The sequence below is a fragment of the Dermacentor andersoni genome, chromosome 11, assembly GCF_023375885.2.
Source record: "Dermacentor andersoni chromosome 11, qqDerAnde1_hic_scaffold, whole genome shotgun sequence".
NCBI classification, from domain to species: Eukaryota; Metazoa; Arthropoda; class Arachnida; order Ixodida; family Ixodidae; genus Dermacentor; species Dermacentor andersoni.
In genome coordinates, this window is record NC_092824.1 from 54,715,772 (window position 1) to 54,737,956 (window position 22,185).

General features: G+C 47.6%; 1 long non-coding RNA gene across 1 annotated transcript in view; it reads right to left on the bottom strand.

Annotated features, from left to right (window-relative positions):
* Window positions 1-16,284: 16,284 nt before the first annotated feature.
* The window catches only part of LOC129381368 (uncharacterized), a 46,333-nt gene continuing 40,432 nt past the window's right edge, over window positions 16,285-22,185 (bottom strand). Inside the window, exon 2 of the long non-coding RNA XR_011890920.1 lies at window positions 16,285-16,548. This is a non-coding gene — a long non-coding RNA (uncharacterized lncRNA). The remainder of the gene's footprint in view (window positions 16,549-22,185) is intronic.

The window sequence follows — 22,185 nt, forward strand, 5'->3', positions numbered from 1 at the left end:
AATATATGCATTTATCATTCGCTATCATATGCCAGCGTTCAAGCCTGTCTCTTGTAGGTAGAATGTCCCACTGATATTGCCAATGAAAATCCTTCACTTGAGAGGGCAAATCAGGTGAAAGCACAGCTGTCCGTGTTTGTGTAGTAGCTGTCCGTGGAGGTACAGCTGTCTCACACAACATTTCACAAAGCCTGGAAACTGGTGTCGCACGCCACTTTGTAATTCTTAGTTGTACAAGCTGGCATTGCAAGCACGCAGCCGCCGCATACTGCAGTGCTGGCGTTACCGCCGTCGGAAGCAAGTTGCCTGTACTTTGCGGCATAAGCGTTCAACGGTAATGGCCCAGCCAATAAAGGAGCAGTGGCCTACCAGGGTACTCATCATAATCAAGTAGATCACATGTACTCTTAGTGCACAACAGCCTACCGAATGTAACAATGCACGGCAAGCTCGATCCCCCGCTGGATTTTGGCAGACGCAAGAATTGCTGCGCTACGTATTGCGACTTGTTTAGCCAGAACCATGAGAAAATAACTGAGTTTACTACTCGTACTGTTGGTGACGGCGGGAGAGCTACCCTTGCAGCAAACCACAGTTTACTGCACAATACATTCTTAATGAAGAAAGCCCTTTCTGCCAGCGGCAGTGGCGACGCAGTCACTGCTTCTGACTGTTCTTTAATGGAGCTGACAATGTCTCGCCACGTGTAAGGTGGAACACCACTTGTACAAAATTGGACACCTAGTATTTGCATATGCTCGGTCTGTTTAATGTCCCCTGGTAGCGTTATTTCGCCGCGGCCTAAATTTAATGCTTCACATTTTCTCATATTTATTTTGCCCCCTGACATTGAAGCATATTGATTATAAATACGAAATACCTCTACAAGACTGTCCCCATCCCGTAAAAACAAAGTGATGTCATCCGCATACGCCGATACTTTTATGCACCCGGATCCCGGCATAGGAAGAATATGAGCGGGCTCTCGCTAAACCGCCTTAACAACGGGTCAATCGCAAGCACAAACAATATGGGTGACAAAGGACAACCCTGCCACACTCCCCTTGTCACATCAAATCTAGGTGTTAAAATGCTGTGCAGTAGCTCAGCTGTTGTTCGCGAATACAACATCCGCAGGATGTCTACAAACTCTTCAGGGAAGTTATAGCATCGTAAAACCTCAAATAAGTACCGGTGTTCTAAGCGGTCGAACGCTTTGGCTTGGTCCAAGCTTACTAATACTCCTGAAGCTTCACGCGCTGTTGTGTATTGTATGATATCACGTGTTAAGTTGAGAGACGAAAATATACTCCGACCCGGCACGGAACTTGTTTCATGTACACTGACTATTTTCGGCAATAATATCTTCATGCGATTTACAAGAAGAGTTGTCAATATTTTATAGTCTGTGTGGAGCATAAGCGCTCAGAGAGCGGTGGAGTTTCGGTCGATGAAGGAACGCACCAACGGAAGGCACATCTCGCGACCACCGACCCGCATCGGAGATGTGGCGAGGTGTTTGGTGTCAAATTTTCGCAAAATCTGAATTTTCTGATGTCTACACTGCTCCAAGCCGCCTCTACATGTTGTCTTGCAGAAGGCCTTTATTCCACTACCACTGAATTAAAAAAAAAAAAACTTTCAAGAAACTGTTCTCCTTTGACATTTCTTTTGTATCTCCACTACAACACATCTATATGTTTCAGATATATTCCCTGCCGGCAAGCGTGACTGTTTAGTAAAATGGGCAAGACTCTCGGCTTCTGAGCGTAGCGTCGTAGGTTTGAAACTCACTAGCAACATTTTTATTGTGTTAGGAACTATATGGACACTCCAGGCGCATTTCTGCCGTCGCCATCGCCCTGAGGTTCCGTATGAGTGAAAGTGTGTGAGAGTCAACCGGCGAACGCAGTTCAATATCGTGTGCGCGAGCGAGGAACGCGGCCCGGATGCGTATTTCCAACTGCTCGTAGGTACAACGGGGCGTGGAACTTGCGGAGACGACGGACGTTTGCGCGCATGCGCGAGTGAGAGCGGGTGTGAGAGAGGAAATGTGGGGAGTTTTGATTCTTGAAAATACGACTCTGCCTAGGTACTACGGAGGAGTCCCTTGGGGCGTGGTGTATGCGCTTGTCCCTAGGCGCGCCGTGCCGGCAGAAGTCGCGGGGTGCGGTTGTGCTGAACTTAGCATCGCAAGTTGGCGGCTCGACGCAATCATATTTAATCGATCATGTTTTTACTAATGAAAACAACGTGTCATTATTTCGCATTATTGGCGGCGCCTCCAGGACACCAAAGCGGCAACGGGGATATCAAAGCTAGAAGCCGGACTGGTCCGTGGGTTGGGGCTCGCAGAGGCCTGCGCGTGCCAGGGGAGTATAAGATCGGCTGTCCGCTATCGCGGACAGCCAATGTTTTATGCGAACACCCCCAGGCACGCTTCGGCCTCTGCGGCCCCAACCCACGGGCCGCCCGGCTTCCAGCTTTGATCCCCCCGCTACCGCTTGGGTGCCCCGGAGATCCTGCGCCGCCTGCTTTAATATAACCTCAGGTGCTCTCCTGAGGCCTCCGTTTGCCGGTTACATGCCCTCCTGGAGCAGTGCTTGTAAAAAATCCGATCTATCGTCGCGACGAAAAATTCGACCCGCGACTAATAAAACACCAGTCAGAACATTGTCCCTTCAGACACAGCGATCACCAAGCGGCGTCCGCGCCCACTGCCTCACCGCGCGGGCAGCCAGCGGCGGAGCGTATAAACCAACTCGACCGAACTCCGCAATGCCGGCATGTCAGGGGACCAACGAATACAACGCAATCTAAGAAACCTCCTCCGTAGTGCCTAGGCTGAGTCATATATTCAAGGAGCAAAAGCCCCCAGATTTTCTCTCTCGCGCCCGCTCTTACTCGCGCCTGCGCAGAAACGTCGAGCTCCGTCAAAAGTGGCACGCCCCGTTGTACCTACGAGCAATTCTAAATACGCGGCCCGGATGCGTGCCCTCTGCCGTGGTGCGCGAGGCAATGGGGGGTCAGGCGAGGGAGGAGGAGGGGCGTTCTTCTCCCGCGGCTGCTATGGTACAGTGTACTAGAAGTAGCAATGGTGGGTCTCGATGTCCTCCTCGCCCGCCCATCTGTACACAGTGAAGACAACTGCGCCGTCTACTAAGGCGTTGGCCATGCGAATTGCGGACGCCGGAGTAGATGCCTTTGGTGGACACCCTATAGGCACGCGTTGCCGGCGCTCGTGTGTCTTAAAAGCCACCTGCGACGTGGCCAAAGTGCGCGCCCGGGCGAGCCTTATCTTTAAAGCGATCTGCGATGTTTGCAGAGGGCGCTTAGTGCCGATAGCTTCGTATGCGCTGTGCCTTCGGCGTTTCGTTCGCGTTGAAGCGACATGCACGGATGTCATTTGGCTCGGGGCTGCTGCCGCGATTCCCAACTCCACCATTTTCACAGACAGTTTCCGCTGTCATCGAGCGAGATGCGTTCACGTATACCTATGTGCGCATGACACCGTGGTGGTTAATTTAATTGAAACACATTGACGGGCTAGTTGGTTTGAACCCATGATAGAATGGGTAAGCGCGACTGAACAAGGACGTAGAAAGATGCATACACGCAAAGACAGCGCTGTCTTTTGTGTATGCTTCTGTGTACGTCCTCATTGAGTCGCGCTTACGCATTCTATCATTGTTAATTTAGTTAGTAAGCGAGTGTTCACAAGTTTATACGGCCGGTAAAAGTACAATCCTTACTCCGTACAGCTATCTGCTAATTTGCTATTCCAATAGGTGGTGCGGCTTTCGGGCGGAACTGCGAAGTTTTTTTTCTTTCGGACTTATTTTGTTTTATAGATTAATTTTTTTGGTAGTAGTTCGCCTTACGGACGGACCGGTTTCCTCGTTGTTGATAGGCACAGAAATGCTTATGCATTAAAAAAAAGAGGACAGCTGGTTACGTCATCATCGTCACCGCGTCATGGTCGTAAAAAAAAAGGAAAATGAAGTTTACACATGTGATCGTTATAATCGTGCAATAGTAGATTGGTAGCGATGGATAGACATGCATAAGGTAGCTAAAAAATATGCGTCAAAAGGTTATAAATAGAGCAGCGATATTTGGTTTAGAAGTATACTGACTATTGGGCGTGTTGGTAATCCACAATCGAGGAAGAGTGGCGCAGACCAACAGGGAGGAGATAGAAAAACCCGGACGAGCGGAGGCTAGCAACAATGGTTTATTGTGAAAAACACGCTAAATATATAACTTGGCACAAACACGTGTAACAGCTTAAAGATTAGTGATTAAACAATGCTTTTCTAGCTAGTGCCGACTCACCGATGGCCTCTGAACGCACACGTCACCGGACTTATAATTATAAATAATGCTTCAGCAATCTCCCTCGACTACCCGATTTTTCTATTTTCACAGCAACTTGGTTTCTTTTACGAACGATTTGCACTTACATTCTTTGCAATGTTGGCACAGATTAGACGACGGCTGTCTTTTCAAAGCTGCTCTATCTTTTTTCCTTATCTCGTCCATGTTTGCGCCATTGTTTCTTGAGTGATACTCGTACGTAAACCTCACTGTGACAAAACATTATCGAAGCTTTAAAATAAGGTTCGCTGCTGCATGTGAAAGATAGTCACTGGAATATTTAAAACGCATATATATCGGCAGTTTCGAGTACTATAGTTAAAAAGATTGCTCAGAAAACCTGTGGCCTTGCCGTCGCTGAAACGACAGTCCTAGAGTGGAAAAGCATACAGAGTGGCTCCATTCGCAGTAGCGCCGCTGTGCTGCGATGTTCGACATTCTCTACGTCCTAGATATTCTCAAAGTCTACATATGCGTAGCATTCTTTGGCTGTGACGAAGCTGTGTCACCCTATTCAACATACTGCACGTCCTAGATATCCTCAAATTCTACATAGTTCCAACTCGGGTGCGAGGCTCCACGATTCAGAAAGCCAGTATTAATGCGTAGCATTCTTTGGCTATGGTTCCGGCTATGGTACATTTCCACGCTTCAAGGCAACTGAATATACCACTCCTGTCGCACATCCCACTTGGGTGTGTTCAGGTCTGGCGTTGCAACCTCGTTTGCCATCAACGCTAATCCGAGGGCAGAGACTGGAAAACTTGGAGAGCCTGGAAAGTTCGTAGCAGCGCTCGTCCGCGTCTGTCGCGTCTTCTTCATGTGTATGTGTCTATGCGCTGTATTTGGAATCTACAATGCAGCGGCGCTCGCTCGGAGCCTCGCCGCTGCGGCACCATGGCATGTGACTAGGAGAAGGTTAAATGGCTAAATGGAGACCGACGTAGCGCGAGCGCGCACCCTGTTACGTCACGTTGGCGGGAATGACAGCGTCTGCAGTTCGACCGATGGTTCGACCCACTGGCGCTCGACCAACGCGCTCGACGCGCCATGGCGTCGAGCGACGCTCGCCCACGTGCCGATAACTCGCCCGCGCTTGCGCGACGCTCGCCCGCGCGTCGGATTAGCTTTGCACTAACTCTCTCAAGACAGCACTCTGGTAAAGTACGGAGACCTCGCGTGTTTCTTCTGTCAAGTGAAAGTGACCTTAATTGTTGGAATGTTCCGTCATACATGTTAATAAGGAACGAACATTCACTCTTCCTCAGAAAAAAAAAAAAACAGTAAAAGTGCAGCAACTGGACCGATGAAAGACAAAGCAATACAGCGCAGGTTTTGCTTTGTTTCTCTTCGGTCCTGTTCCTGCAGTGTTTATGTCACACCAACGAGGCCAACTTCACGTTCTCGAACAGAACGTTCATCGGTTTTATTCAATGTCACTGGCGAGCACATTCATTCCACGTTGCACTATTTGCAAAACCAAATTTCTCTTTAACGTTGTGGTGGCCTGGACACTGTCGTTTCATTAAAACATTCCCGGCGTCGCACGCAAGTAGTAGTCCTCGCTTTACGTGACTAATACGCTAAACCAAATTGTCACAAAAGTCTGTTCGTCGCCAGCTTGCATCAAAAATACCCGGAAAAGTCAATATGGAACGAAGACTATGCTGCCTACTGGCCTCGGTAGCAGCAGGGCGCCTACATCCACGTCATTTCGAATCGAACCACCTGAGACGAATAAGGAAGCGTTCATTCATACAAAGCATCAAACATGAGATGAATGAGGCATCTCTCAATAAACGGAGTTTCAGTGGGTCCCTCCGCAGGAGCAGTAAAAAATAATCAACGAAATATAACTAAGATTGAACACACATACAACGAGCATTCACGCGGCGCGTGAGGTGACGGGAGGTGTGTACAAAGTAGGGAAAAAAGCGCTGTTCCCGCAGTCGATCATTTCGCTGCTCACAAGAAGTCCGAAGCGGCGCACTCATTCGCTGGCGCCATTGGCGATCCAGGCACGCATCCGAATGCCTCTGCGAAGCCGCGCACGTGACGGACAGCCACGTTGCAATCCTCGCCACGCAAGCTCTCTCTCGGAAGGTGTCCCCTGCAGCTGCGCACAAGACGTGGTGAGCTGTAGACACGCGGACACTCGCTGCGATTTTAGTAGCGGGAATGGAAGCAAAATAGTGGTCGAGTACACGAGACTATTAGTATAAAACTGTCTGTAATTCGCCTGCCGGAGCCGCTGAAGAGACGTTCTCCATCACAATGCCTTACCACATGGCTTATCATTAGCATCGCCATATTTTATTAAGTTGCAGGGCTGAGACAACGTGCTTTATTTGTCATCAAATCGTGGAATTCGGCGCCCCGACACTGCACAGTGACTTACAGGGAAGCTGTTTATGGCTAGGGTTCCGTTCATTTTTTTTTTCGTTTCCGTCGACAAATGTGTGTGAGCAAAAAACTATAGTCATCGGCAATGGCTCGTTCCACTGCCCGCGCCTTCGTTCTTTTCTACGGCTGGCTCCATTGCCGCTCATCGTGGCAGCGTTCCCATACTACCCCTCCCTCGGCGAAGGCGTTGACGGCACTGGCCCGCTGCTAGTCGGTTCGGTGATTTCGGTCTCAAATTCTTTGACTCAGTATATCGCGAAACGAAAACACGACATATATATCACGAATGTATCACACGAATGAATGCGGATGTATAAAAATAAATGTCTGAGCGTAGTTTTCATCACGATGACCACTGATCAAGACAATAAATGTGTTCGTATACCTTTGTTCAAAATTCGGTGTCACTTCCTTGTCGTGTGCTACACAGCTACGCTGATCATCCACCTTCACAGTGGACTGGCTCAGGTCTATTTTTTTAGCGTGAGCCTACAGCTACGCACATGGGTGTTCTTGCGTACCACTATCGTCGAAATGTGGCCGCCGTGGCTGGGAATCGAACCCGGGACCTCGTGTTTAGCAGAATGCCATAACCACTTTTCCATCGTGGCGGGTATAAATCATTAATTCATATTTATTTTAGTTCGTATCTCTTCGTAAACTGGGCTACTTGGATTATTCGGTTACGAATTGTTGCGTTTGAGCACGTTTTTTATTCCTTACAGTAATGGCCCATAGTATGATGTGTCATTCCGCCTCAAGATTCGTGTTCCATACGCCTAAGACAGTGCCTGCCATCGTTAGCGATCATCACTAGCAACGTCATCAATATCGCCTTGCCATGTCCTATTATACATAAGCAAGGAAAGCGCAATCGAGGGCTGCAGAAGATTAGATAACAAACAGGTTTGCAATTACCCTAAAGAATCGTAGCGTCCGTACGGTTTCGTGGATAAAAGGACCGCGTGGCCTGTGCATAAATTAAGGCCAGTATTCATATTAAGTTAATGACATGGCAGCACTGTGTGTCTGGATTTCATCAGGGCAGAAAAGATAGGATGCGCCCCATCTATAGCGCTAAACAAAATACGTCGGCATCATTTTGGCAGGCATGCTTCTTTTTCTTTTATTGATGCTTTATGCACATGGGTGTAGCTGTAGCTGTATCTACCTTCAAATTTCACTATACGCAATATAAAATGAAATGCAAGCTCAAACACGTTTACAATAAGCAAAGCTATGCGAGGATGTCGTGCAGGTGGCGCAAGTTGCCCATATGAGTGGAAGCGGCTTTGTTAATTCATAAAAGCTGTTTACGCGAGTAGGAAAACTGTTCGCCATATCGAGTAATCGGCACAATATCTCAGCCGAAGAGGCGATGAGCACAAAGGATGCGGAACGCAGACGGTGGGAAGAACCGGACCTCTTCGGATTCATGGTCTGTTTGCTTCATATACTGCCATTAGCCCTGAAAAGCACCACGTATCGTACGGCTGTACACTGGTTGATGGGTCAGAAAGCTGGTTTTCATCATCGTCACCATCAGCCTGGTTACGCCCACTGCAGGGCAAATCCCTCTCCCATACTTCTCCAGCTACCCCGGTCATGTACTGATTGTGGCCATGTTGTCCCTGCAAACTTCTTAATGTCATCCGCCCACCTAACTTTCTGCCGCCTCCTGCTACGCTTCCCTTCCCTTGGAATCCAGTCCGTAACCCTTAATGACGATCGGTAATCTTCCCTCCTAATTATTTGTCCTGCCCATGCCCATTTCTTTTTCTTGATTTCAACTGTCATTAACCCACGTTTGTTCCCTCACCCAATCTGCTCTTTTCTTATCCCTTAACGTTACACCCATCATTCTCCTTTCCATAGCTCGTTGCGTCGTCCTCAATTTCAGCAGAACCTTTTCGTAAGCCTCCAGGTTTCTGCCCCATACGTGAGTACTGGTAAGACACAGCTGCTATACACTTTTCTCTTGAGGGATAGTGGCAACCTGCTGTTCATGATTTGGGAATGCCTGCCAAACACACCCCAGCCCATTCTTATTCTTCTGGTTATTTCAGTCTCATGATCCGGATCCGTGGTTACTACCTGCCCTAAGTAGATGTGTTCTCTTACCACTTCCAGTGCCTCGCTACCTATCGTAAGCTGATGTTCTCTTCCGAGACTGTTAAACATTAGTTTTCTGCAGATTAATTTTTAGACCCACCCTTCTGCTTTGCCTCTCCAGGTCAGTGAGCATGCATTGCAGTTGGTCCCCTGAGTTACTAAACAAGGCAATATGATCACCGAATCGCAAGTTGCTAAGGTATTCTCCATCAACTTTTATACCCAATACTTCCCACTCCAGGTCTCTGAATACCTCCTGTAAACACGCTGTGAATAGCATTGGAGAGATCGTATCTCCCTGCCTGACGCCTTTCTTTGTTGGGATTTTGTTGCGTTCTTTATGGAGGACTACGGTGGCTGTGGAGCCGCTATAGATATCTTTCAGTATTTTTACATATGGCTCGTTTACACGCTGATTCCGTAATGCCTCCATGACTGCTGGGGTTTCGACTGAATCAAACGCATTTTCGTAATCAATGAAAGCTATATATAAGGGTTGGTTATATTCCGCACATTTCTTTATCACCTGACTGATAGTGTGAATATGGTCTATTGTTGAGTAGCCTTTACTGAATCCTGCCTGGTCCTTTGGTTGACAGAAGTCTAAGGTGTTCCTGATTCTATTTGCGATTACCTAAGTAGATACTTTGTAGGCAACGGACAGTAATCTGATCGCTCTATAATTTTTCAAGTCTTTGGCTTCCCCTTTCTTATGGATTAGGATTACGTTCGCGTTCTTCCATGATTCCGGTACGCTCGAGGTCATGAGGCATTGTGCATATAGGGTGGCCAGCCTTTCTACAACAATGTTCCCACCATCCTTCAACAAATCTGCTGTTACCTGATCCTCCCCAGCTGCCTTCCCCCTTTGCATAGCTCCCAAGGCGTTCTTTACTTCTTCCGGCGTTACTTGTGGGATTTCAAATTCCTCTAGACTATTCTCTCTTCCATTATCGTCGTGGGTGCCGCTGGTACTGTATAAATCTCTATAGAACTCCTATGCCACTTGAACTATCTCATCCATATTAGTAATGATATTGCCGGCTTCGTCTCTTAACGCATACATCTGATTCTTGCGTATTCCTAGTTTCTTCTTCACTGCTTTTAGGCTTCCTCCTTTCCTGAGAGCATGTTCAATTCTATCCATATTATACTTCCTTATGTCGGCTGTCTTAGGCTTGTTGGTCTCCTGGAACTTGGAAAGTTGTGCCAGTTCTATTCTAGTTGTAGGGTTAGAGGCTTGCGTACACTGGCGTTTCTTGATGAGATCTTTCGTCTCCTGCGATAGCTTACTTGTATCCTGTTTAACGGAGTTACCACCGACTTCTATTGCGCACTCCTTAATGATACCCATAATATTGTCGTTCATTGCTTCAAACCCGCCGTGGTTGCTCAGTGGCTATGGTGTTAGGCTGCTGAGCACGAGGTCGCGGGATCGAATCCCGGCCACGGCGGCCGCGTTTCGATGGGGGCGAAATGCGAAAACACCCGTGTACTTAGATTTAGGTGCACGTTAAAGAACCCCAGGTGGTCGAAATTTCCGGAGTCCCCCACTACGGCGTGCCTCATAATCAGAAAGTGGTTTTGGCACGTAAAACCCCATAATTTAATTTTTTTTTCATTGCTTCAACACTGCGGTCATCTTCCTGAGTTAAAGCTGATTACCTGTTGTGTAGCTTGATCCGGAATTTCTCTATTTTCCCTCTTACCGCTAACTCATTGATCGGCTTCTTATGTACCAGGTTCTTCCGTTCCCTCCTCAAGTCTATGCCAATTGGAGTTCTTACCATCCTATGGTCACTGCAGCGCACCTTGCCAAGCACGTCCACATCTTGTATGATGCCAGGGTTAGCGCAGAATATAAAGCCTATTTCATTTCTAATCTCGCCATTCGGGCTCCTCCTTGTCCACTTCCAGCTATCCCGCTTGCGGAAGAAGGTATTCATTATCCACATATTATTCTGTTCTGCAAACTCTACTAATAACCCTCCCCTGCTATTCCTAGAGCCTATGCCATATTCCATCACTGACTTGTCTCCAGCCTGCTTCTTGCCTACCCTGGCATTGAAGTCGCCGATCAGTATAGTGTATTTTGTTCTGACTTTACCCATCGCCGATTCCACGTCTTCATGGAAGCTTTAGACTTTCTGGTCATCATGACTGGATGTGGGGGCGTAGAGCTGTACGACGTTCAATTTGTACCTCTTAAGTTGAACAAGAAGACCTGCCTTCCTCTCGTTAATGCTATAGAATTCCTGTATGTTACCAGCTATTTCCTTATTAATAAGGAACCCGACTCCTAGTTCTCGTCTCTCCGCTAAGCCCCGGTAGCACAGGACGTACCCGTTTTTTAGCACTGTATACGCTTCTTTTGTCCTCCTAACTTCACTGAGCCCTATTATATGCCATTTACTGCCCTCTAATCCTCCAATAGCACTGCTAGACTCGCTTCACTAGATAACGTTCTAGCGTTGTGTCTCAAGATAAAAGTGTATAACAGCTGCGTCTTACCAGTACTCACTTACTGGACAGAAACCTAAAGGCTTACCAAAAGGGATCGACTTAAATTGAGGACGATGCAACGAGCTATGGAAAGAAGAATGATGGGTTTAACTATAAGGGAAAAGAAATGGGCATGGGCAGGGCATTTAATTAGGAGGGATGATAACCGATGGTCATTAAGGGTTACGTACTGTATTTCAAGAGAAGGGAAGCGTAGCAGTAGGCGGCAGAAAGTTAGGGGGGCGGATGACATTAAGAAGTTTGCAGGGGCAACATGGCCACAAGTAGCACATGACCGGGGAATTCGGAGAAGTATGGTAGAGGCCTTGGCTCTGCAGTGGGCATAGCCGGGCTTATGGTGATGATGATGATGATTTATTATATTTGGACTACTGCAATTATTGTAGTCCGCTGGCTATAGAAAAAGGACCACACATGTGGTTGAGAGGCAGCCTCACGCGCACCCCCGTTGGGTGAACAAAGAAACTGTGGTGACCATCTGTAGACTTGCTTACATTCTGCTGAGCTGACTGGACCGTATCGCAGTTATTCCAGCAAAAATGCTTTACACTGACTCTCAATCTTTTCTGCAGTCATTAAATAGCAGGAAAGCTGTGAGTATTCGATTCGACCAGTCCAAATTTCTTTTTAATATTCAAATTCTCATGCATTTGAAAGTCGTGGAAGTCGAACACGCTGATAATTGAGAGTGCTCGGTTGGGTCTTAGAGAATGCGGAAAATTAAACGCTAAATCTGCATGCGCTTGATAAATTATAAACTGAATTAGTGATTTAGCCCGCTATGCTGCTACGCCTGGCTTCACAATGAGTAGTTTGCGAAGGCGGTGAGCAAGAGAGCAGAAGTGAGAGACAGAACTTCTCGATGTCCTGCACCTACGCGACCACCTTCTGCATCATGAGATCACTACACAGTCGCCCTCCCGGGAAACCAAACCATACAGGCTTCACAAAAGCCCTTATATTAAATAATTTAGGGCCTCTGGGCTTTTCCATTTCTTGTATATAAGGTTAATAGGTGTAACACCTTAATTTGACGCGCACAAAAAGGAAGGGTCTTAATATGTCTGCAGTCCTTCAGGATGTCCCCACCCTCAAAGCACATTCAGCTGCCTCCCGGAATGCCTACTTCAATATCCAGAAGCGTTTCCCGAACGATGGCTTTAGCCTTGTCGCTCAGCAGGGCAGCCTTGCCAGCTATGTCCGCCATGTCGGAGATCCGTTCCCTGAGCAATGCCTCGGCACGATGACGTGTTTCAACCGAGAAGAGCTGGACGGCGCTCTCCGATGCGAAGAGCAGAGCGAACCTGGCAGCTGCCAGTTCGTAGCAGTCCAGCTTCACTGCGTGTTTTGCGGCCTGGGCAAAGAAGAACAATAAATAACGAAAAAAATCAGACAGAACGCATCCTTTGATGATTATTATATACGTCAGTGTGATCAGCACTCAATTGGGGGTGCGTGTAATTTGGCGATGGGAAGTTTATTACTGGTGGACATTTCAGTGATTACGTCTATGTTATATGTAAATATGGCGCGTGACCTGTCTGTACGGACACATTCCCAATGGCACATACAGAAGTCCAAGACCACAATCCAGCAGCAAGTCGTCTATTTCGGCACATACCCATATGACGTTAATTCTGCTCGGTAACACAGTAGCCAGAGGATATCAGTGGCCCAAGCTAGTAGACAACTCGGGTCACAAGGAAGTGAGGCACGGTGGCTTAGTGGCTATACGGAGTTGGGCCGCTTAGCACGAGCCTGCGCGCTCGAACTTCTCGCCCGCGAAATGCAAATAACACTCGCGTATTGCGAATATTGGCGCATGGTAAGGTGGTCAAACTTTACCTGCACATAACGTCGCTAGTTTTTGTTTTCCAACAATGTACGCGTAGTAAAATTCCGTTACACTTGGTATGATTTGCTTCGAAATCATGCATTTATAGACACATACAGATGAGTTTGCTCAAAGTAAACCACGGTTAAACTTCGGAGGCCTGTACGAAAAAAAAAAAAAACGCAATTTGGTTCGATTGGTCACCATTCACTTTTCACCTTCTCACGTTTGACGGGGGTGTGAGGACTCGCGAAAGGTCTTCTTGTGAGCGGCAGGTGTGTCTGCTGTGTTTTGAAACCCAGGCCCAACATCGAGCACTGAGCAGTGCAAACACAAGCGTCAGTCATCGGGCAGACACGACCTTGCGACACGGTTGGATGGGCGGACGAAACTTTTTACTTGAAACGGATCAGCGAAAGAAAGAGAAAGCTGCACCGTAACACACAAAACAGGAGCTCGCATTTGCTTTGATCCCGAGAGACATTGAACACGCAACTTTCCAGTTCTTGGCCTAGTACTATCACTTCCCGATATGCATATTTAGCTTCTGAAAGGACAATGGACGTCACTGCTCACATATTGTGGGATGCCACGTGACATACTGCAACACGAGTCGTAGCGCGGAGTTGCTATGAACATCGAAGACGGTCACGTGTCTTACCAGCAGCAGTGGAGCAATGCTACGCACAAGAGCTCCCACGTTTCGGAGAGGTCTGCTACGCACAATAATGCGCCTCCTTTAAACCCTGGATGGTTAAAAAAGAAATGTTGCGTGGCTCGACGAGCAAGCAGGACGTTTGCACGCAGAGTAACTATTTCCGCTGTTTCGTTGCCGAAATTTTTGAGAGCGAATAATATAAGTTGACCAATGGCTAGTACACCCTCTCCGCTTCGAAGAAACGCCTTGATTCAACGCCAAAAATCCAGAAATCGAGCAGAACGCCAAACTGCCGACAGCGTAATGCAACCGTGACTCCCCTGCATATTGTGGACATCTTTTGTTTACTTGAAAAGCGTTGCCAGAACGAGTAACGGATTCTGCTGTCGGCGATAGCGTCTCGTGGATCCTCTGTTCACGCCATCACTTTTTGCGCAATGATGCATTCTGTTGTATCTCCTGCACGCGCCATTTATTCTGACTATCGAACAAAAAAAATTATTTGCGCCACAGTTCTTGCATCTCCAAAATCACGAAAGGCTGAAGTATAGATTGGTATTTAGAGTTCCTCCATGAACATTGTCAAGTTTGCAAAATGTGGTCCGCAAGCGAGAACTCTCCACAAAAACGTAAAGAAACGATACCATAAATTATGTTAGGTCTAGCTACTTGGAAAACACATACTATAATCACTCGAAAGAATGTGTTTTGTGTAAAATACTGGTAATAAACAATCGCTACATGACGACTACTGCACACTACATGACAAATTACGTGAACATGTGTAGTAGCCATGTAAATCACATAGCTGCTACAAACTCTCTACATGACGACATACTAACACCGACAGCGAGAACCCGGCCGTACGCCTTACTACTTGTTTTACTAAAACGACTTACGAATAATGTTCGAACTTGCTGTAGAGATCCACACATACGTTTCACGAGTCATGCGACACGTTTTAGACATCGTTATTTTGATCAGTTGTTTTGCGTTCAGTGCATTTTCTTGGCATGCACAAATGGGCACACAGCGCCTAAATGGGATAGTTCTTTTTATTTGGTTTTCTCCCAAATTGATAGCTTACAACGTTATGCTTGCCTTCCGCTGGGACTGGCCCATCATACTATGTATGCCTTATGTGATAATTAGTGACGTTCTGGCTAAGCAGGAAAGCTGCAAAGTTTCATTATCTGTCTTATACTACACCATAAGTATACGGTTTGAATACTGGCTCCCGCAAATAACTTTCGGCCAACATTTTAGTAGCTACACTACATAATAACAAAACTTGCGCAGTGTTTTGTTTTTGAGGATATAATCAGGGCATACACGTCCGGCATCTAAGGAGCGCCAGAGCACGTCTTGAATGGGAAGCACAAAGGGACGAGCTTCACGAACCTCCAAGTAGTACGTGCGCTGTTTTTTTTGTCGTTCTTAATCGTAACGCGGAAAGACATGTGCTGTGCAGCTTGCATGTCCTCTGTGTGACTGCTGGTAGCAGTGGGCACCATTCCTCGGACATACGCGGGTGTTGCAAGTATTTGAGCACGCGATTGACAGCGAGGCTCGGTGTAATATGACAGTTGCTTAATGCTGACAACCCTGGGCGAACTTTGGATTGTCGCCACTATTTTCGAGGATAGGCAGGCAGGCGAGTGCAGGAGGCGCGTAGAAAGCTTGTGGGCCGCGCACGCCTTACTACACGTCTCACTTGGTCTGCGAACGCGAGTATAGCAACCTGCAGTGGTACGGGAAGAAAATTAGATTCGTTTGCCCCTTACCCGACTTTACACCACGAAGACACCGCTGAATACTAATTTCTCAAAACGAAAGAGGCGATGCCATGCTTCCACCTGACCACGTGTTGCGGTCATGACTTCTCGGTACATTGACCCCATAGAAAACGCTAGAAAAGCCGTCTGTATATAAAAAAAAGCTATTATAGTAAATAATTTAGGGTGCTCTGGGGCTTACCGACCCATGGTGTAAGCCCAGTGGCTATGGCGTTTCGCCGCTGATGTCGAGGTCGCGGGTTCAATCCCATCCACGACGACCACATTCCGATGGGAATGCAATGTAAAAAGAATGCTCGTGTACCGTTCATTGAGTGCACGCTAGCGAACCTCAGGTGGCTAAATTAATCAGGAGCCCCCCCCCCCCTCCCCCCTACGGCGCGTCTCATGATCAGATCGGGGTTTGAGCTTATAAAACTCCGGAATTTGTACTAAATTTCTTTAGGCTGGCCAGTATTTTTTTTCTAGGGATTGGACGTCGCGAACGTTCGTTTAACATGCAGAAAAAAAGAAAAGGGTGGCAAATACCATGTTAGTACAGCTTTCAAATCTAATGAATGTCTAATGAAATCTAATGAATCTCTGTCTATTTTGGATCTTTATTAATATTAAAGTACTGCCCTTCAACTTCCAACTCGGTGTGCGAATAAGACCAGCTTGTTCTCGCGGTTATTTATACGGCTCGGGTCAGCTCGAAGAGTCCGTGTCGTTCTCGTTCCGAGACACTCTAGTGGGCGGAATCGGAAAAGGAAGGCAGGCTCTTTGGTCCGGGTCGCAGTGCAGGGATTCTTTGCACTCGCTAGGGCCGGGACAAAGCCCTGCAGGAGTGCAAGGGTCTCCGAGACCTGGAAGAAAATCGTTTCAGCAAGTTCAATCGCGGGAAACCCCTCGGCGTTCTTTTCAATGCCTACCACGTTCTACTTGAACTGCCAAGCTCGTAACAGTGACCGTGGTTTTCATGGAGAGGCAAAAAAACCATCTAGTATCGGCAGGTTAAGGGTGAAAAAGCAGCACAAATGGAAGAGGGACGGACAGACAAAAGACACGGACGAGAGCTAGCTCGCAACGGATGCTCTTTTGAAATTACCAAAGCTCATATAGCTATGACTATCCCCGGATAAAAATGAAAGAAAACATCAGTAGCGTAACATGAACCACTACCAACACATATACGGAGCAACGACGTATCACTGGATCAAAGCTTACCATGTCGCGCCAAAAAAAAGAAGGATCGTACAAGTGTAGTAGCACCGCGGAACAAGCTATTCTGGCCTGTCTAAAAACGCCACTTTATTTTTCAGTGAGGGCGATGGACGGTCGGCCAATACACAGGTCGTCATTGTTGCTTATGTGAGATGCTTCCACAATTTCCCGTGTGACTTGATCACGGTATGTACAGAAAAACTCTGCGTCATTAAACAACAGTTGGCATAAACAGTGCTTGCAATGAAGGGCCAATTGCAATGGTGAATGGTGCGTCCCTTCTGCGCGCGTAATCATGCCACCACAGGCTCGTGTTTATGCACCGGCCTGTCTGCCCTGTGCAGGTTTCGTCACATGACAAAGGCAGCCTATACATCACATCTGTTCCGCAATTCACGAAATGGGTTACATGCTTCACAGCACAACCAATGACCTTACCGGCACTTGCATTGTTGGCGTGCGTTTGCACTTATTGGCAGATCTTTCCCGGCTTTTCAGGTGCCCAAGAAACAACTCCTAGGGCATACCCTTTGTCCACGCTTTTCAAACCTTGAAACATGCCAAGAAATAAGGCAGCGCAGCCGTTCCTATTCATCTGATCTGTTCCGTGCAGCCTTGGTCTTTCCCCGACCTTCACCCATCTTAATTACTTTTTCATACCTCCTGAGAAGGACGTCACGTTGGTAGTCGGCCCTCTGCAGCCTTTCTACCTGGGTCTGCAGGCTATGTGATACGGCCTCACTACACGTTCGAGACACTACTGCTTTCACGCGCGCATCCGGTATACTCTCCTCAGTGATCATGGAGTGGTCCGAACAGTAGTGTAGTAAAGGCTTTTTACTTCTGGGATTATATTTTATACAGACGTGCTGCTGCTTCTGAAGTGATAGCCTTAGGTCTAGAAACAGCAGCTACCCATCTTTTAGCACCTCTTTAGTGATGTTAAGCTCTCTATCTCTCTTCTTGAAGAGCTTCAGTATATTGACTAATCCACGCTTAACCCGCTCTCTTTCGATAGAAATGAGAATTGGTAACGCAACAGAAGGCTTTTGTGATCACTTATGTGAAATCTTTATCAAGCATCCGATCAAGCTTTCTCAAGAAAATATTGCTTAGCAGTGGCGCAACACCGGACCCGATGCAAATGCCAGACTTTTGTGCAAGAAATTGACCCTTCCGAATGATAAACGCGACCTTGAGGTAAACAAAGAAACGATAGCCCTAAGACTCAACACACTTTGCCCACATCGAAATGAAATCCTGTTTGTCATTGTCCTCTGTGATAAACAGCTTCACAGACCTCATCAGTTCACAATGGTGCATTATATAATACCTCCCGTCAATATCAGTACTGATCAATCAACATCCTTCAGGATTAGTATCTGAGAGGAATTGCACCCCTTTCTCGGAGTTCGCTGCCAGGAAGGCTTCAAGAACAATGAGAAAAGTCCATTTTTTTTTCTACAGAAAGCCATAAACGGCACATTGCCAGGTGTCCTTTTGTAATACGATGGCTCGCAAGCAAACGTACCGTTTATCTGTTTCTGCACACACACAAAAAAAAAACTCAAGCTCAAGTCATTTTGCCTTTCTAGTCGCCGAGGCTACAGCGTTCAAGTTCACAGTAGGCAGACGGACTAGCGCTTGTTGTTTCACTTCTTTTGGCATAAGGGACACGTTTGCTAAGTTTTTTTAGAGGTGAGCAGGCTTTCTGCTAGAAAGAGGTCTTCCGGCATCACAACAAAAGAGCCCTTCTTTACCAGTTATTCGTGGAAGCTTATCACATAAGCAAAAATCCCTACCGGTCCCTAACTAAGCCATCCATAGCCTTCACTGAGGAAGGAGGGACGTTTTTAGACGGACCACGCTAATTTGATTTATGGTGCTTTTACGCTTGTTTTTTTTTTTTTTTTGGTGCGACGTGGTAAGCTTTGAGTCGGTGATACGTTATTACTCTGCACGTGTGCTGGTGGTGGTTCATCGTGGGGATGATGTTTGTTTTCTTGCTTTTCTAAACGTTTTTTCTAATCAAATAAGTTTATAAGTTTGCGTTATTTCAATAAGGTCTTAGTTGCGAGTCAGCGCTCGTACACTTGTTTCCTCTGGCCGTCCGCGTTTAATTTGCGCCGCTTTTCACAATCAACGTCAACCAACGTGCTCAACTGAAACGAAATCAAGTTCTGGGGGACTTACGTGCCAAAAGTTACGATTTCATTGTGAGACACGACGTAGTGGGGGGGGGGGGGGGGTATGGTATGAATAACTTTATTTAGGTCCTGAGGGATCAGTCTGGGACTGATGCGGGCCGCTCCCACGTCGGTACAGAGAGGGCTCGGAATAATTTCGACCACCAGGGCATCTTTAACGTGCCCCCGATGCACGGGACCCGGACATTCTCGCATTTTACCCCCATCGAATCGTGGCCGCCGCGGCCGGGGATTCGATCCCGTGACCTCGTGCTTAGCCGCGCAACGCCCAGGCCACTACTCCAGCAAGGCGCGCAACTTTCCGAACTTTCATATTTGTTAGATTACCGACCCGGACGTCGCTGCAACAAATCATTGTGGTGGCCCAATAGCGCGAAATTAGGCGCCAAATTTTTTTCCAACAAATTAATTTCCATAGAGCACGCCAGCTGTGTCACTTTTCCTTTCTTCGAAGATACAATTCCTTGAGATATGATTGAATACGAGACACATTTGGCAAGGCGCCGGTAGTCTGTGGCGCAGCTTTTTCACGTGTTTCTATGCTCTTTTAAGTAGGAACAATACTGGCCACGTCTAGTACCTCTCTTCGGTTTTCACATGCGACTTTGCGAGCAGCTACATCAATACTGTTGAAAGCAAATTGCCGCCTTAACCGCGCGCGAGAGTTTTAACGGACACGTGGGAAAGCGGCGCCTTCTGACCTGCGCCCCCATATTCTCAAATGATCCGCGACTCGAACTTCTTCCTCCACTCCACTGAGTTGCGCATCGCGCAGTTCCTCGGCTGAAGAAAAGGACACGGTGCACAAGAATTGCCGCGAGATGTCGATGAAGCGCGGTGACCACTTCTGCCGAGGAATGACACGGCCATCTACGTTATTGAATTCATTATAAGTGTTCAGTGAAGCAACGTTCTAGAATACAGATGCAACTGTCTCCTCTGGCTTTAGCTCGATCGAGAAGACATTAAGGAATCGAGAAGATGAAACTACGGGGTACACGCGCAACGTCCGCAATACACACTGAACAGTTAACAGCTTCAAAGTCACAATGCAAAGTGACCATCCGTCCGAGAGCTAGGCCTTTGGCCGTGGCAATAACCTAATATACATAGAATACAGAATAACATAGAATACAGAATATACATAGAATAAGCAGCAGTATCAGCAGCCAGACACGAAAATGTCAGACACAAGGAGGACGGTTCACCAGCTGGCGCAAGATCCTTGACTTCGTCGTCTTCAATCACCGTTTTTGCTGGGCACGCAACGCTGGCTCAAAACACCAGGTGGCATTATTCCCCCTCCCAATGGAGCATCGACTCGATGCTCAAACACAAAACGTACATGGAAACTAGACAAATTAGGTAAAACATAAAAAAAAGGGGGGGGGGTGGACGCGCTAGCACACATACGGAAATGCACACGGAAAAATGTGTTCTGTGGTCGGGGAAAAAAAAAAAAGAACGCTTCAAAGTTCTTTGGAGGAAGACGCGACGACAGCAAAAAAAAAAAAAAAAAAAAGAGAAGAAGGTTGTTTCACTAGTACACTTCACCGTGTAAAATACGGCTTGAGGCGGACCACATGTACAGTCTCTGCGCGTGGTAAACAGCGCTTGGGCGATGGCAGGTCTCCGTCTGGAATCACTTCATAGTTCACGTCGCTTACACGCCTTAGTACTGTGTATGGGCCGAAGTACTTGCTGAGGAGTTTCTCGCTGAGGCCTCGCCCTCTAATGGGTGTCCAAACCCAAACTTGGTCACCAGGCTCATAGGTCACTTGTCGATGGTGGAGATTGTACCTTATTGCATCGGTACACTGCTGCTGTCTTATGTGCACGCGGGCCAGTTGACGCGCTTCCTCGGCGCGCTGAATGTACTCCTCGACGTCAGGAGCTAACTGGTCGAGCTGGTCGGTATCTTCATATGGCATCATGGCGTGTAGCATAGTTTGGACATCTCGACCATAAACGAGGCGGAATGGCGGGAAGCGTGTAGTTTCCTGCGTGGCAGTGTTGTACGCAAACGTTACGTACGGCAGGATTTCGTCCCACGTTTTGTGCTGTACATCCACGTACATAGCGAGCATGTCTGCCAGTGTTTTGTTTAATCTTTCTGTCAAGCCGTTAGTCTGAGGGTGGTATGCAGTGGCCTTTCGATGACTCGTGTAGCTCAGCTTGAAGATGTCATTCAGAAGTTTTGCCGTAAATGCCGTCCCTCGGTCAGTGATGATGAATGACGGTGCGCCATGCCGAAGGACAATGTGATGCATAAAAAACTGGGCAACTTCAGATGCTGTCCCGCGTGGTAGTGCCTTCATCTCAGCGTAACGCGTCAAGTAGTCAGTTGCGACAATGATCCACTTATTGCCGGAGGAAGACAAGGGAAATGGTCCAAGAAGGTCCATTCCAACTTGATCAAACGGCGTACGCGGAGGGTCGATGGGTTGTAGAAGGCCTGCAGGCTTGAAGGGTGGTGACTTGCGGCGCTGGCATTCACGGCATCCTTTCACGTAGCGTTTGACGCAAGCAGTCAGTCTAGGCCAGTAGTACAGTTGCCGTACCCTGTCCAGAGTCCTTGAGTAGCCCAAGTGACCAGATGTTGGCTCGTCGTGGCAGGCTAATAGGATGTCGTCGCGAAGGGCTTGAGGTACTACTAGCAGATGTGGTTTGTCGCCGGAACCTGTGTTTCTTTTGTATAAGATGCCCCCTCGTAGGCAAAATGACGACAACTGTCGCGAAAGTGGGCGAGGAATGGACGCGATGCCGCCTTCTAAGTGATCGATGACGGGTCTTAACTCAGCGTCCGATCGCTGTTTAGCGAGCAGATCCGGCCCGCTGAGTGCTCCCAAAAAGGCGCTGTCGTCTTCCTCATCAGGATTCTGAGATTTAACAGGTGCCCGTGATAACGTGTCAGCATCTTCATGTTTCCTGCCTGACTTGTACACGATGGTGATGTTAAATTCCTGGAGTCGCAGACTCCAACGTGCCAATCGTCCAGAAGGGTCGCGGAGGTTGGTCAACCAGCAGAAAGCGTGATGGTCGGTCACAACTTTAAATGGCCGCCCGTAGAGA